This window comes from Trachypithecus francoisi, unplaced genomic scaffold, assembly GCF_009764315.1.
Source record: "Trachypithecus francoisi isolate TF-2019V2 unplaced genomic scaffold, Tfra_2.0 Lachesis_group18, whole genome shotgun sequence".
Taxonomy (NCBI): Eukaryota; Metazoa; Chordata; class Mammalia; order Primates; family Cercopithecidae; genus Trachypithecus; species Trachypithecus francoisi.
Genome location: NW_022681463.1, coordinates 66,405,038 through 66,423,165, shown reverse-complemented (window position 1 = coordinate 66,423,165; position 18,128 = coordinate 66,405,038).

Genomic DNA, 18,128 nt, shown 5'->3' with positions numbered 1-18,128 from the left:
TCATCAGGGATATTGCTCTAAAATTCTCTTTTTTTGTTGTGTCTGTGCCAGGCTTTGGTATCAGGATGATGCTGGCCTCATAAAATGAGTTAGGGAGGATTCCCTCTTTTCCTATTGATTGGAATAGTTTCAGAAGGAATGGTACCAGCTCCTCTTTGTACCTCTGGTAAAATTTGGCTGTGAATCCGTCTGGTCTTGGACTTTTTTTGATTGGTAGGCTATTAATTATTTCCTCAATTTCAGAGCCCGTTATTGGTCTATTCAGGGATTCAACTTCTTCCTGGTTTAGTCTTGGGAGGGTGCATGTGTCCAGGAATTTATCTATTTCTTCTAGATTTTCTAGTTTATTTGTGTAGGGGTGTTTATAGTATTCTCTGATGATAATTTGTATTTCTGTGGGATCAGTGATGATATCCCCTTTATCATTTTTTATTGCATCTATTTGATTCTTCTCTCTTTTCTTCTTTATTAGTCTTGCTAGCAGTCTATTAATTTTGTTGATCTTTTCATAAACCAGCTTCTAGATTCATTGATTTTTTGAAGGGGTTTTTGTGTCTCTATCTCCTTCAGTTCTGCTCTGATCTTAGTTATTTCTTGCCTTCTGCTAGCTTTTGAATTTGTTTGCTCTTGCTTCTCTATTTCTTTTAATTGTGATGTTAGGATGTCAATTTTAGATCTTTCCTGCTTTCTCTTGTGGGCATTTAGTGCTATAAATTTCCCTCTGCACACTGTTTTAAATGTGTCTCAGAGATTCTGGTACATTGTGTCGTTGTTCTCATTGGTTTCAAAGAACATCTTTATTTCTGCCTTCATTTTGTTATTTACCCAGTAGTCATTCAGGAGCAGGTTATTCAGTTTCCATGTAGTTGAGCGGTTTTGAGTGAGTTTCTTAATCCTGAGTTCTAATTTGATTGCACTGTGGTGTGAGAGACAGTTTGTTGTGATTTCTGTTCTTTTACATTTGCTGAGGAGAGCTTTACTTCCAACTATGTGGTCAACTTTGGAATAAGTGCAATGTGGTGCTGAGAAGAATATATGTTCTGTTGACTTGGGGTGGAGATTTCTGTCGATGTCTATTAGGTCCACTTGGTGCTGAGCTTAGTTCAAGTCCTGGATATCCTTGTTAACCTTCTGTCTCGTTGATCTGTCTAATATTGACAGTGGGGTGTTAAAGTCTTCCATTATTATTGTGTGTGAGTCTAAGTCTCTTTGTAGGTCTCTAAGGACGTGCTTTATGAATCTGGGTACTCCTGTATTGGGTGCATATATATTTAGGATAGTTAGCTCTTCTTGTTGAATTGAGCCCTTTAACATTATGTAATGGCCTTCTTTGTCTCTTTTGATCTTTGTTTGTTTAAAATCTGTTTTATCAGAGACTAGGATTGCAACCCCTGCTTTTTTTTTGTTTTCCGTTTGATTGGTAGATCTTCCTCCATCCCTTTATTTTGAGCCTATGTGTGTCTTTGCACGTGGGATGGGTCTCCTGAATACAGCACACTGATGGGTCTTGACTCTTTATCCAGTTTGCCAGTCTGTGTCTTTTAATTGGGGGCATGTAGCCCATTTACATTTAAGGTTAATATTGTTATGTGTGAATTTGATCCTGTCACTATGATGTTAGCTGGTTATTTTGCCCATTAGTTGATGCAGTTTCTTCCTAGCATTGATGGTCTTTACAATTTGACATGTTTTTGCAGTGGCTGGTACCGGTTGTTCCTTTCCATATTTAGTGCTTCCTTCAGGAGCTCTTGTACGGCAGGCCTGGTGGTGACAAAATCTCTCAGCATTTGCTTGTCTATAAAGGATTTTATTTCTCCTTCACTTATGAAGCTTAGTTTGGCTGGATATGAAATTCTGGGTTGAAAATTCTTTTCTTTAAGAATGTTGAATATTGGCCGCCACTCTCTACTGGCTCGTAGAGTTTCTGCCGAGAGATCCGCTGTTAGTCTGATGGGCTTCCCTTTGTGGGTAAGCCAACCTTTCTCTCTGGCTGCCCTTAACATTTTTTCCTTCATTTCAACCTTGGTGAATCTGACAATTATGTGTCTTGGGGTTGCTCTTCTCAAGGAGTATCTTTGTGGTGGTCTCTGTATTTCTTGAATTTGAATGTTGGCCTGCCTTGCTAGGTTGGGGAAGTTCTCCTGGATAATATCCTGAAGAGTGCTTTCCAACTTGGTTCCATTCTCCCCGTCACTTTCAGGTACACCAATCAAATGTAGATTTGGTCTTTTCATATAGTTCCATATTTCTTGGAGGCTTTGTTCATTTTTTTACTCTTTCTTCTCTAAACTTCTCTTCTCACTTCATTTCATTAATTTGATCTTCAATCACGGATAACCTTTCTTCCACTTGATCGAATCAGCTACTGAAGCTTGTGCATGTGTCACATAGTTCTCATGCCATGGTTTTCAGCTCCATCAGGCCATTTAACGTCTTCTCTATGCTGTTTATTCTAGTTAGCCATTAGTCTAATCTTTTTTCAAGGTTTTTAGCTTCCTTGAGATGGGTTTGAACATACTCCTTTAGCTCAGAGAAGTTTGTTATTACAGACCTTCTAAAGCCTAGTTTTGTCAGCCCATCAAAGTCTTTCTCCATCCAGCTTTGTTCCATTGCTGGCAAGGAGCTGTGATCCTTTGGAGGAGAAGAAACGCTCTGGATTTTAGAATTTCTAGCTTTTCTGCTCTGGTTTCTCCCCATCTTTGTGGTTTTATCTACCTTTGGTCTTTGATGATGGTGACATACAGATGGGGTTTTGGTGTGGATGTCCTTTTTGTTGATGTTGATGTTATTCCTTTCTGTTTGTTAGTTTTCCTTCTAAGAGTCACGTCCCTCAGCTGCAGGTCTGTTGGAGTTTGCAGGAGGTCCACTACAGACCCTATTTGCCTGGATATCACCAGCGGAGGCTGCAGAACAGCAAATATTGCTGCCCAATCCTTCCTCTGGAAGCTTCGTCTCCGTGGGGCACCCAGCTATATAAGGTGTCAGTCGGCCCCTACTGGGAGGTGTCTCCCAGTTAGGCTACCTGGGTGTCAGGGACCCACTTGAGGAGACAGTCTGTCCATTCTCAGAGCTCAAACTCCATGCTGGGAGAACCACTGCTCTCTTCAGAGCTGTCAGACAGGGACGTTTAAGTCTGCAGAAGTTTCTGCTGCTTTTTGTTCAACTATGCCCTGCCCCCAGAGGTGGAGTCTACAGAGGCAGGCAGGAGCTGTGGTGGGCTCCACCCAGTTCCAGCTTCCAGGCCACTTTGTTTACCTACTCAATGGTAAACATTGTCAGCAATGGCTGACACCCCTCCCTGAGTCAGGCTGCCACCTGGCAATTCGATCTGGGACTGCTAAGCTAGCAGTGAGCAAGGCTCCATAGCTGAGCCAGGCGTGGGGTATAATTTCCTGGTGTGCCATTTGCTAAGGCTGTTGGAAAAGCACAGTATTAGGGCTGGAGTGACCCAATTTTCCAGGTACAGTCTGTCACGACTTCCCTTGGCTAGGAAAGGGAAGTCCCCTGACCCCTTGCGCTTCCCGGGTGAGGCGATAAACCGCCCTGCTTTGTCTCACCCTCCTTGGGCTGTACCCACTGTCCAACCAGTCCCATTGAGATGAACCAGCTACTTCAGTTGGAAATGCAGAAATCACCCATCTTCTGCATGGATCACCCTTGGAACTGCAGACCAGAGCTGTTCCTATTCAGCCATCTTGGAATGGACCCTCCATTCATGATTTTAAAAATCTTGTTTCATGTCTTCTAGCTTCATTTTTTCCTATAGAAACTAGCCATCATGTTTATACACTTCTACATAATATGTCTTCTTTCTTTTGATGCTTTTAAGATTTATTCTTTGGTTTTCAGCAGTTTGACCATGATACAGTTAATTACGTTTTTATTTGCACTTACCCTATTTGGGGTTTGTGGAGCTTCATGAATGTGTGGGTTGCTGTTTTCAATCAAATTTATAAATTTTTGAGATAATATAGTTGCAATTTTTTTTTCCTGCTCCATATTCTCTCTCCTCTTCTCCTTAAATATGTGTCAGACCTTTTGAGACAATTGCACAGCTCACTGGGGCTCTGCTCAGTTAAAAGAAAAATCTCTTGCTCTCTGTCCTTCAGTTTAGATGCTTGCTATTGGCCTTTCTTCATGGACACCACTCCTTTCTTTTGTTGTGTTAAATGTCCTGCTAATCCCAGGAAATGAATTTTTTAAAGATTTTGTTTTTCACTTCTAGAACTCCCATTTGCTTCTTTTTACAACTTACATATCATTTCTGAAAATTTCCTGTTTTTTCACCCTTTATACCCATGCTTTCCTGTAAATTCATTAACATATTTATCATAACTATATTAAAAATGTTTGTCAGTGTTAACATCTGGTTAATTTCAACATTTCATTTTTCCGTAGGTCTCTTTCTATTTCTATTACACTCTGGACTATGTGTCATACTATCTTTGTAAGTCTAATAAATTTTAATGTCATACTAGATATTGTGGGTGATACTTTATAGAGACTCTGGATTCTGTTATCTTTCTCTGAAGAACATTAACTTTTGTTTTAGAAGGTAGTTAAATTACAGGCAGATGAACTTGATTTATGAAGCTTGATTTTAGGCTGTTGGAGTAGTTTTATTTTGGTTTTGCAATTAGCCTAGGATGAATCCCTAGTCCTGAGCCTTAAGGCATAATCTCTGGGTTTTAATTTTAATAGTTTGAGGCATTTTTCATGTGGAAATGATCTATGGTCCTTGGTGAAGGGTACTGCCTTCCAAAGAGGTTTTGTGTTGAATTGCCAGAGAGCCCAGTGCTGTCGCTGCCTTGGGCACACTTTTCACTAATTTCTTAGCTTCAGGATTCCTGCACCTTTGTGAACTCTTTTCCAACCACAGTCAAGGCTAAAATAGCCAATTCCCTGACACATCTTTATGTTGATGGGTGGATTTATTTATAGTTTTTCCTTTTAATAAGGGATTAACCATTTAAGAGTCATGGCTACATAGGAGGCTCGTGAGCCTCTTGTGGGTCCCAGATCTCAATTCCTATTCCTAAATAGTCATTATAACCCAAGTCTCTTGGTCACTAAGACAGGAAACTACCTCACCCCCAAATCGAGGATAGGCATACCATCAGCTCTTAGGGTCACCACTCCAGGGCTTTATCTCACTCTTTAAAGAGTTTGGCTAAACAGTTAAAATGTTGATTTTCATATCTCATCTACAGTTACTAGATCTGTTACTAAGGGAAGGTTTCTATTATCTTTTTTGCCATGTTCTGGAGTAGAAACCCTGTTTCTACGTTTGTTTGTAAGTAGCCTAGTCAAATAATGGTTTTAAACAGAGACTACATATTGGTGGTTCATAGATTTTGTTTGTTTGTTTGTATTTTAAGCTGAACACTTTACACGAAAATCCAGATTTCCATCTTCTCTTGAAAATTTTCAATCTTTGGTGATATTAGGCCGCATTCTCCCATGGTACCAGTAGGATGGAACTTAGTAGTGACTTCCCCCTTTGAAAAGGGATAAATAATCCAGAGCATACCATGGCCACCACATCAGCCTACAGACTTAAAACTAACCTGCTTTACTTTCCTGGCTACAGAAAGTATTTAAGTTTCTAACTGCTGAACTAATAGACTTCTCACGGTTAATACTGAGTGTCAACTTGATTGGACTGAAGGATGCACAATATTGATCCTGGGTGTGTCTGTGAGGGTGTTACCAAAGGAGATTAACATTTTAGTCAGTGGTCTGGGAAAGGCAGACCCACCCTCAATCTGGGTGGGCACCATCTAATCAGCTGCCAGCATGGCCCGGATATAAAGCAGGCAGAAAAACGTGAAAAGGCTAGACTGGCTTAGCCTCCCAATCTACATCTTTTTCCCATGCTGTAAGCTTCCTGCCCTTGAACATCAGACCATGAGTTCTTCAGCTTTGGGGCTCGGGCTGGTTTCCTTGCTCCTCAGCTTGCAGACAGCCTATTGTGGGTCTTGTGATCATATGAGTTTAATACTCCTTAATAAACTCATATATATACATATATATCCTATTAGTTCTGTCCCTTTAGAGAACCCTGACTAATAGAAGACTATCACATTTTTATGCATGGCACCACATGAGGAATGTCTTCTTTTGGGAAGCCTTTTTTGTTCATTCCCACAATCCATTGTTTAAAGTAATATCTTTCTCTCATCATTTAACAGAATTAGATCAAAGATGTCTCTAAGAAGCAATGAGTTCTAGGTAAGGAGAGAGCTTTAGTTTATGTAAATTTCATCTTTCCATAGACCTGCCCTCACCCTTCTAACCTTTTTCCTCCCCTGTATTAAGAAATCTCTAACTTTATGTTGCATTAGGAGGGGCATGATAAAGTAAGCAGAACACTACAGTGGGCATCAGAATGCATTCCATTTCCAGACCTATCTCTTACCAGCTGGATATCTCACTCTCAGGAAGATCAAGTGACAAACTTGGATTAGTCCATTTTCACACTGCTATAAGGAACTACCTGAGACTGGATAATTTATGAAGAAAAGATATTTAATTGATTCATAGTTCTGCAGGCTTAACAGGAAGCCTGACTTCGGGATCTCAGGAAACTTATACAATCATAGCAGAAGGTGAAGGAGAAGCAAGGCATATCTTCTCATGGTAGCAGGGGAGAGAGAGCAAAAGGGGAACTGGTACACAGTTTTAACCATCATATCTGGTGAGAACTCACTCACTATCACAAAAACAGCATAGGACAAACTACCCTCATGATCGAGTTACCTCCTACCAGGTCCCTTCCCTGACATGTGGGGATTACAATTTGACATGCGATTTTGGTAGGGACACAGCCAAACCAGATTAAAACTCAGACTGTCGATCTCCATCTCTGACTTCCTCCATCTTCTGCTGCTTCCCCCTTCTTCTTTCCATCCCATTTATATGAGAAATCAGGTGGGTGCTCTTCTATTCATCTCATGAGCTACTGGGCATGTTTGCATTTGGGGAACTTAAAATAAAAATGAACCAGATAGCTGTTGTCTTTTTGCGAAGAATAATTTTAGGGATCATAAAACAAAAAGAAAAACATTCTTTGTATCAGAGAATAACATTATGATATCCACACATAGTGCCAGCTCTTTTAACTTTTAAGGTCCAATTTCCTAGTTTTCCAAATGTCCACTAATTCCCTTTAAACAAAACCCTGTCTGGGCAAAATAAAACATGTCTATGAATTCAATTTAGATAAAACTGATTTAGCCTATGAGCCATGAATTTAAAGAAAGAAATCTTAAATAATGGAAAAAAAATGCTTTCGATTTATGTGTTTAATAAGTTAGCTATATTAAGCTTAAACATGTAGCATTTAATTTTGTATCTTTTTGCACTGTGGAATGATTTCATGTATAAATCTCTAGCCTCTTGTTAGTCCCAATAGGCAATCAAGCTATTGACACATTTGTATTTTCTCACAGAGGCCTGCTAGGGTGTGAGATAAAGAACAGATGCTTAGTCCAGCTAACGTGTTCGTAAGATTGTAGATCTAGAAAGTACGTCAAAGGCTTCTAGTCCAAAGACGGCAAAAAGCACAGCACGTTGTACAGCCAGCATGACAGATATCACCTGGCACAGGAGCAGAAATTTCAACCCTTAGAGCTTGCATTATTTTGAATTAGGATTCGGACTCTCCCCAAGTCCTATTTTTGAAGAAAAGCATTTCCAAACTTACATACCATGTACTAGTAATTTTGTGGGATATCCTTAAGTATTAGATAGCTGCCATAGTGTACCAGTCAAAGTTTAATTGCAATCTGAATTCACTCTATCTAGCTTAATTAGCAAGGGAATTCATTATTATTGTTATTATTATTCCCTGGGAGGCCAGACTTGTGTGCTACACAGCCAGGAATAAAACAGGCCCGAAACCAGGCAGGAAATGATGCACGATTGCATTGTGGTACATCTCAAGCAGAGACATCACTACCACTGCTATCACATGCGACTGAGCAACCATAGCCTTTGAGAGTGGACACCAGGCACTCCATCACAGCCACCTCGGGAAGACCGGACACCTGCAGCACCATGCTTATCAAAAGGGGCAATTCCTTCCGGACGTGCTGACTTCCTCTCCCAGGTCTCATGGATTGGTCCTGTCTAGGTCATATGCCTGTATGCAGCCTCCAAGGGAATCCTGGGAAATGTAACTTTTTGGAAAACGGAAGCAGGCACATAGACTCTGCCACCTGATCAAATGAGTGTAATTTAAATGGGCATCTTTATTGAAGGACTTCAGAGCCTTTAAAATGCTAATATGTTCTGATTCGTCAAAGAGAGGTTTTAAAAATTATTTTACCATAACACACTTTTTTCTAACCTCCCAGAACTGTGGGTTCTACCTAAAACATTTGAAGAATGCCCTATTAAGCTGTTAACACATCTTAACAGAGATTAATCTGTTACCATCTTAACAGAGATTGTGAGTTTCTATGTTAGTAGTAGCAAGTTCCTCCCTGCAAAAGCTTAAGGTTGTGGTCAATTTGGAAGAACAGCTGGCAGAGGGGATCAGGGGTTAAGGTCTTCAGGTAATAGGCTTACAAGTACAGCCATGGTGGAGCGCCTGAGCAGTGCTGCAGCCCTCGCCATTCCAGGACAGCATGGTCTAGAAGTTCACCCTAGGAGTGAAAACACCTCTGTCTGAATCACTCCTAGATAGCAGTTTCTGCATGCCAGAGATTACTGCTCTGTGCATTTTAGCAAATCGAGCCCACCAAATGTATTTCACCAAGGACTTTTTTATTTAAAACCTGGGTTTATTGGCATTCAGAAACGTGAAGGGTCATTTTGTTTTTTACTAATGACTCATTTGCTGAGAGCGAACATCAGTTTGCAGACTTCTGAAAAGAGCACGTACTAGCAATTTGCAACACATTATCATGTGGGAATCAGATTACAGCTAAGGAGCCCTCATAAAACCAGCTTTAACATTTACTACATTTCTGGAGAAATATATGTGCTCTTTGCCTCTGTGATGATGCAGTCATTTGCCTTATGTGGAATTGGGGTGGAAAGAGAATACCGTCCTCAAGCTACATGGTTGCTGAAGTGAAAAAAAATCAGTCCCAAAAGTCAAGTCATCATTGGTCGTTTCCCAAAAGGATTACCACAGAAATGAGATAAGGCATAGGGCAGAGTGAGGTGGAGAAGGCCTGTGGTCAATCTCACGGAGATGGAATCTGTGAGTGTGCAAATGCAGAAGGGGTAGAGTCTGTGGCCAGGCAGAGAATGGGCTGGGAGTCAATAAGTATGATATATCGCCTTCCTGTCTCTGCTCATTTCCCCTGTTCTGCCAGATAGGTTCCCATTCCTCCCACCCAGAGCTGGCACTCAAACACTGGCTTTCTTCAGATGAGTTCCCAATCCATCTATCTGTTCATCTATCCTTGGGTTTGCTCAAGCAATCAATCAAACATTCTCTGATTTTCTGCCTGTATTTTCTTACCCAAATAACTGGAGCATTTCTGCCTGCCTTCCTTAAATGGCTGTTTTTCCAAATCAAGTTGGTAAATATCTATTTTGTTTGTTACTAATGACTCATTTGTTGAGAGTGAACATCAGTTTGCAGACTTCTGAAGCAGTTCTCAGACTTGTTGGTCCTAAAACTCTATACACTCAGTAATTGTTGAGAATCTCAAAGTGCTTTTGTTCATGAGGTTTATACCAATCAATATTTACCATATTGGACATAGGCCACTTTAGAAATTAACTAGAAAGTAGAAAGGAATGTTTAAAACACAAAAATAATGAAGCATATTTGACCAGCCACTTCTCCTCTGGAAAACTCCACTGTATACCAGTAAGAGAATGAAAGTGAAAAAGCAAATGCCATCTTAGTAACTATGAAAATAGTTTCGACCTCATGGACCTCCACAAAGATGTTGAGCATCACCAGCATCCCTAGACACTTTGAAAACGGCTGCTCTAGAGCATCTGCAAATGGTCTTCCTGCCTTGGTCCCTTGTTCCCCACATCGCTGCCTCATGGATCTTCCTAAAACACACATTTGATTGTAACACTCCCCTACGTGGAGCCCTTTTTATGGCTTTTTACCATCTGTGGCATAACTTATCAATAGCAACCATGATCTAGACCATGCGTGTCTTTGCCTGGAAGACTCCTATCTGTCCTTCACATCTCAGCTCAGAACACTAGGAAGTTGTGATAATTTTGATAAGATTTTGCCTTAGATAAAATAGAACAAATTTTTTAAAATTCTACTTAATTGTTTTATTTGCAAATATTTGTGAGATTAAAAAACTAGATGACTTTGATTTTAAGATTTTATGTTAGAAGTCAGAAAATCAAGAGCCCACTAAACTTTTCAGCCTAAAAGCCATGAATATCTTTTATCATTTAGTATGTCTTTCTCCATAGGTATTCAAACTGTGGTTTTACTTATATACATAGTGACTGCCCTCTAGAATAAAAGTATTTTATCTATCTCTTTCCCCCACACCCCCCAAAAAACTCGACTCAAATGTCATATATTTCAAGAAGCCTTTCTTAACACTCTCTTCCCTCCCTTAGTGGTCTGATCATGACTCCTCACATATCTAGAAGACCACTTCCCTCACAAAGTGTCTGTAAGTCCCTTGAGAACAAAAACCATTTTCCATTAGTCTCTGTAACTAGACTTTAGTACAGTGACTGGCATGGTTCCTGAAACAAAAGCCATTTCTAATAAATGGCTAATGGAAATCAGACATGTGCATATGTTGTCTCTTTGCCATGGTAATCATTTTCCCAGCCTCTGTGCCATCCTCCAATATAGCTCTTTTCTCAGCATCTGAGATTCTGTTGTTGGCAGTGTGATATTCTCAAATAGCCATAACCAAAACTTTAGCCATCTATGAATTCTCCCTCACTCTCAACCTCCTTGTCCAAGAAACTATGGAGACCTCTTCATTTGATCTCTGCAATTTTATCTCCAACCATTTTGTCCTTTCTGCCTTCCCTTGCCATGGCTTTAATTTGCTTCCTCATTATTTCACACTTGTCCATTAGCACAACCTCCTCATCTTCTACAAAATAGCCCTAGTTTCCATATAGTGAGCTTCTTGAAGTCAGAAGATTATTCCTTATCATATTCCTAGCATATTGCACAGGACTCAAAATTGTCTTTTGAATAAAAATGTGAATTCCCACCCATCATATACACTGTCTACAGAAAAAAAAAAAAATCCTCAGGATAACTTCTAATCATGTCCTTTACCTATTCAAACATTTTCTGTGTCTGAATGTAGCAGATGCTGTCGGTGCCTGGGTCCACCTCCCCTCAGCGTGGGTTCACCTACAACATGCAGCTCCCAAGACAGTTTCCCACTTCAAAGGCGTGTGTCTCTTTTCTATTCTTCCTAAAAGTTTTCTCCAGCATCAAAGGAGCTTGTTTTACAAAAGGTATAACCCAGAAGTTGGGAAAAGTCAACACTGCTGAGGGCAACCTCAGCTGATGGGGGTTGGGAATCACTTGCTGAATTTCTCAGTCTCCTCATCCCCAGTAGATGAATTCTGAAGTGTGTTTCTCCATTTCTCAGGGGGCCCAGCAGGACTGAGCTCCCATTGCTCACAGAAGCAAATCACTCATTAAACAAATGTTTCATTGGTTTCTCCTTTCCCTGTCTCACTTCTCCTACTTCTTCCCTTGTACTCCCAGAGATAGTCTTCCAAATAAACTATCTGAACCAAACAATGACATGAACAAAATCTAAATTTCCTGGCCTATCATTCAAAGTACCCCAATAGCTTGATTCTAATCTATATTTCCAGGTTACATCGTCTTACACATAATCTTACACAGATTCCACCCTCTGGCCAACTGGAAGCCTTGTTGATCCCCAAACCATCTCACTCCAAGCTATGATTATTCTGTAGTTTCATTCACTTAGAATGGCACCACTATAATTAACTTAGACCAGTGGAGCTTCCCTCCCTAGTATGGGGAGGGACCCAGCCATTGCAACCTCTCAGAGGAGGATGACTACAGTAAAGTCCTGTGAGCAAAAGAAAGTGCAGGCTGTAGCTGATGCATTGACAGCCAATAGTGTCTGCCACAAACAGGTAGCAGGAAGGTAAAATATAAAGAAAATCGGTGCTCACAAACTCAACACAAAGTGCTGGAGTCATACTGGTGAGCTGAGGTGAGTCCTCTGAAATTTACAACAGTAACAGACACTTTTTACACACTCATCCCCAGCCACCCATCCCTGATCCCTGCCATAGGCTCTCCCCATGCTCGCCCATACCACGCCCAAAGGAATACATATAGAGATATGGCCAGGCCCCCTAGGCCTGTGCTGTGACTGCTCTGCCAGAACAGAGATCACAGACTTACCACTCCCCATTTTTAAGAGGTTGCCAACCCTTGCTCCTTGCAAAGCCGTAAGCTCTAACTTCAGTTCAGTGACCCACCCCGTGTTTTGCCAGGCACATGGATTTCTGTGCAACCTGGATGCAGAGAGTTTCCAAATGTCTAGGGCTATGAGATGTTAATCAAACATCCACTTGAAGTGCTTTGGAAGCACTTCTGCTTTTGGGGTTATTGATGTGCTGGTGTTGTATTAGGATATATTTCTGGTGCAATCATGAATTCACTTCAAGACATATTAAAGAAGGATTTTTTCCTAGCTGCTTACTTCAGAACATTGGTCCCTAGAGACCAGGTATTTTTCACAGCTCCTTAGAAGCCCATAAAAAATGATGGAAAAATGCAGCTGGGCATCTCATGTGGAAATCAAACCTACTGGAATTCCATCTGAATATATGCCTTAACCTAGCTTGGTTATTGGTTCTTCTGAGTTGTTCACTGCATACCTCTCCCCAACTTGTTTCCATCTCAAAGGAAGAGAAGCAATGGGATTTTTCAATCATATTATTCTCCAAGAAAGATGTTTGTGCCCCCAGGTAATGGACATTTCCCTCCACAGAGCATGTCACACTCAGAAGAAGTGTTCAAGTGTATTCTCTATGGACACAAATGGCAACCTGTCCTGGAGACACTCACAGAGAGATCGAATGGCCACTGCATTTGAAGGCGTGGACTCCCATCCCTGATCTGCCACTTCTCCCTAGCGGGGACCTGAGACAAGCTGCTCGGACTGTCTGGGTTCTTTCTCTAATCTGTAATAGAGTGATCAATCTCCTTCCCTGCATCTGTGTGAACAGTTCAGTGCTTTATAAAAGTAAATGATTCATATTGGAACCTGTCCCGCAGCTCTGGGTGAACGCTTCTTCCCTAGAGCTGTCAGTTATCAGCCTAAAACTGGCAGTCTTCAGATGTGCAAATTAGCTTTTTCTTACTGAAGAGAATCTGGGGACTCCTTATTCTTCTCTAGATTTAACATAATTGGGCTGGTTATGGAAGGAGAAGAAACAGCCCCTCAGCTTACGTCATGCCCTATGGAAGTGCCATGACTGTTGGTCCTCTGAAGCCTGAGCTTGCCAATGGATAATCTACTAGATGACCTGGGTTAATGTTCCTTCCTGCTGACTTAAACTGAAGACTAACTCACCCAGATGTGACAGCAAATCATTTGGAGAAAACCCAAATTCAATGGGCACCTGGGGTTGGGACAAGTAAGTGAGACACAGAGATGGATACACCAGGAATCAGGAATGAGGCCAGGCATTCACTAGCTTTCAATTATTTCACATCTTAGAGGAATTTTAGATTAAATCAGAAGATGTGACAGTAATAACAGTAACCAGTGTAACGTTACAATTTTCTTAAATTTTGGCTTTGAGAGGAATACCTGGGGAGTACAGAACAGGTTTTGTCTAGAATTTTGCTCTATTAGAAGCCAAATATGGTAGTTGATCCTGGAGTTAATATGACCTATTGGAAATTGAAAATTGGAATCTGAAAATTTGAGTGCTGAATAGTCCTTACAGCCTTATCCTCAGCTATAAAAAGGATCATTTAAGGCAACTTGGCCAACTAGTGGGCGATTAAGAGGCTGCAAAGCTAAATGGTAAATTAAGCATTGTCTTCCTCATTGTTGAACCACCTTACTGGGAAACACTCCTGTAGTACCGCTTCCTTCTTCTCCAGGCTGTAGCTGAAATTCCTGACTTGGGAGTTGAAGTTGCCATTCACGACTTGGAGATAAACACTTCAAAACATCATGGGAAGAACCAGTTTTCTCCAAGAATAGAGCATTTATCACCAACACTTGCCAAATGTTCTCAGGGAACAGAGAGATAGAAATACAGGTGTGGCCATGGATATTCCAGGCCCTTTATTCTATGCTTTCATTGTCTAAAGGCAGCAACACCTTTAAAATGACAGAACATACTGACCGCCAAAACAGAAGGAAACCACTACTCATAATTGCTTGAACAGACTCTAGCATAAAGGACCAACATTAAGATGAAAATTAGGTGGAGAAACTCAAGGCAGCCATCATTTTGAAGCAGATCATAGGTAGCAGAGATTTGGCAGAAGGAGACCTTCATGTGACATCATTTTGCCTGTGTGGTTTTACTAATAAGACTGATGGTTTCAAGGTTCTAGAAAAAAACCTAACTCTTGGACTTTACATGGGCCTGAACCGCATCATCAAAGAGTCTGATTTTAACCCCTTCTGGCTTCTCTCTCTACCTATGTGGCAAATACACTTGGTTCACCATATGCCATATTCATAGATAATCACAAGACTCTAACAAAAGGACACAGCAAATTATGTGATTGCCCAGAAGGTTCTTTGCCTGATTTTTGGTTGTTTTGTTTTGTTTTTTAGGTCCTGAACATATAGACAAGAGCTAATTTGTATACTTGTACTGTGCAACACTAATACAATTTACTATGTAGTTTAATCCAGAACCTACCACATAGTAGCAGCTCAGTGAATATTTGTTAAATGAAATCAATACTCCTAGGATTCAGCAGCAAGAGAAATCATAAAAGTTAAGAATGGAGAAAATTGCTCACTAATACATGGTGGGTAGATACAAGACTTCTCTGGAACCAGACTTCCTGCGTTAGAATCCCAGCTTTACCAACTGAATCTCTCTGTCCTTGGGTAAACCCCACAATTTCTCTGTACCTCATCTGTAAAGTGCAAATAATAATTTTCAAAATTGAATTTTTAGAAAATATAAAATCCTTTATTGTTAACTCTTTGAGCGAGTTAAAAATGAATGTTATGACTCTCTCAAAGAGCACCTGGGGAGTAAGGATATTTACAGACAATTTTTTTTTTTTTTTTTTTTTTTTGAGACGGAGTCTCACTCTGTCGCCCGGGCTGGAGTGCAGTGGCCGGATCTCAGCTCACTGCAAGCTCCGCCTCCCGGGTTCACACCATTCTCCTGCCTAGGCCTCCTGAGTAGCTGGGACTACAGGCGCCCGCCACCTCACCTGGCTAGTTTTTTGTATTTTTTAGTAGAGACGGGGTTTCACCGTGTTAGCCAGGATGGTCTCGATCTCCTGACCTCATGATCCACCCGTCTCGGCCTCCCAAAGTGCTGGGATTACAGGCTTGAGCCACCGCGCCCGGCCTATTTACAGACAATTTAACAGAGAAATATTAGGATAAGATTGCCAGGTTAGATATAATCTGGGTAATGTCCAACATGCCATAAATCACTGGGGTTCTCGGTTTCCCTGATGAGAAATCAGTCTTCAAATTAACAAGTGACTTCCTTAAGCCTTGGAACTTTAATCAAAGTTGAGTGATGAGGTAAATCAAGGACATTCTTCAAGAAAATCCTTGAGTGGCCTTTGCTCTCCTATGATATTGAAAGAACATGTCTCTCACCTTTTTGCCTTCGTTCCAAGTTTTTGGTAATTTTTCTGGCATCACCTTTCTTATTATGAGGATGAAATGGGTTAATGTAACAAAAAGTCCTTAAAACAGTACCTGGCATTTACTTAGTAAATGCTATACTGACTATGAGTTTTCCTGCTGAGATCAGGCCCACTTAATAATACCCAGGAGGGGATTTAAAAAACAAAGCTCAGAAATGTTACTGTTAGCATTACTTCTCCAATCAAGAGGGACCTCCCACTGTTAAATCAGAAGACAGGTGAATAACATTGTCTGCATTCTCTTTTGTAATTACTAACATTTAAAGTAGCATTTGGGGTTTCATGTCCCATGACTCTCCAAGCGAAATGGAACACTAGCATGTGTTGGGGACAGGGAGATAGCAAAGACAGAGCGAATCAAAGGGCGGCACCCCTCGCTGGCCACATGGAATCCCTGCAGAAGTCACCTGAACCACCTCCCACTTGCCATCCTTGCGTCTTTGCTGACACCTCTTGCCCCAGGTGTGGAAACAGCTTCCTCACTGACCTCCCTGTCCCCTGCTGTTCCTACTTTCCCTTCATTCTCAACTGGTCACCAGACCTACTCCCTAAAACATGGATCCAATCATGTTATCCCCCTGCCCCCACACCTTGAACAATGACTTACTACTTACATAGCAGTGCCCAAAACTCCCCGCCATCTCTCCCTACAGACCAGTTCCACCCCCATCTCCCTGATGGACTCTGTGGCCTCACTCTCCACTCGTGTTGGACCACCCAGCTCAGGGCCTTCCCTCTGCTCATACCCATTGTGTCTCCTCACAAACCCATATTCACTCTTGTCCGACTCACGCTGATGGATCCTCTGCTGTGAAACCTCCCCTAAGCCCAAGCCAGTGGCCTACATTTCCCTCCTTTCCACTCTCACAGCTGTGTTCATGGCACAGCAGGCGTTTCCCCAGCACCATAGGTTTCTCCCGCAGTTAGAGAATCTGATAGCATCTCTGTCTCTCAACTGTGACTCCTGAGGGCAGGGGCTGAGTTCCACTGGACCTCGCATTTCCCAGTCTGCAGCTGTGTGCAGGCTCTGTCCTCAGCCTCGTAAGTATTCTCTTAACCAACTCTCTTGCTGTTTTCCAACACTTACCCTGGGTGGAGCCTGGCTGGATACCCAGCAAACCAATCTCCCCACCTCTCAGGGCTCATGGCTGGGCCACATTCCTCAGCCTCCTCTTAGAGAGGGGGTGGAAACGTGGGCACCAGTTCTGGGCTGGCCTGTGACATCTCCCAACACATTCCCCTAGACTCTCCTGTGCATGGGTGTGAAAACATGGACAAATAATACCAAGGCCATGAAAGAAAAGGATGAAGTCAAAAGAACAATTCCTGACACTTAGCAGAAATAACCTCATTGTCGAGGACACTCTAAATACTGAGCCTCCATCAACGGCTGCCTACTTCTTCAACTCCAGGACTTCAGGCAGCACACAGAGCAACCACTCTGTCCTCTGTGTCCTGGAGTGAAAAGCACAGTGAGACTCTATCACTTTTCAAGGAGCCAAGAAATGAAAATATTATAAGGGAATAAACATTTCCTGAGAGGAAAATAGCATCAGGGGCCCTTGCCTGGGATGTTCAAATGTGGAAATGATTCATAGGAAAATCCCTCCCACAGAGATGATGAGAGATGCTAGGTTAAGACTTCATTATAACAGTGAGTGATGTTTAGGAGTGAGGAGAAAAAGCCGGCATCCGCATGGACACCCTTCCACCCTCACACCCCTGGGACTGTGGAAGCAGTCACCGCACCAACTGTGCTTTATTTTCAGCTGTAAACCCAGAGAGGGGAGCCTGGGTTATATCAAAGGAGAGAGTAGCTTCTAGGAAGTCTGCCGCCGAGTGAAGTTTATTTTCCCTCTGTATGGCTGTAAATAATGGCTTCAATTTTGGAAAACATACATCTGGAGCATGGTCATATTGCCAAACAGACAGAGCCTCATTACAACACAACAGCATTATCCAGAATGTCGTCTGTTTTCTGCATGAAACATTGCTAGAGGGTACTCAGTGTTTCGGAGTTTGGTGTGTGCAGAGTGTGGCTAGCATACGTGCAGGTTAGCATGTTAATTCTCCAGTTGTAACCAGGGAAGAATGCGTGCGACATTGGGGTCAGAGTGTGGGCCTAAGTTCCCGAGGTCTTGTATTGGTTCTGCTGCTGCCCATGCTCCTGAACAACCCAGATAACCTCTCAGTGCCTCAATGCCATTCTCCAGATGATGAGACTTACACAACGCAAACATTCAGTGTGAATGTTTCTTTAAGAAAATTGAACTTGACATACTAGATGACTAAG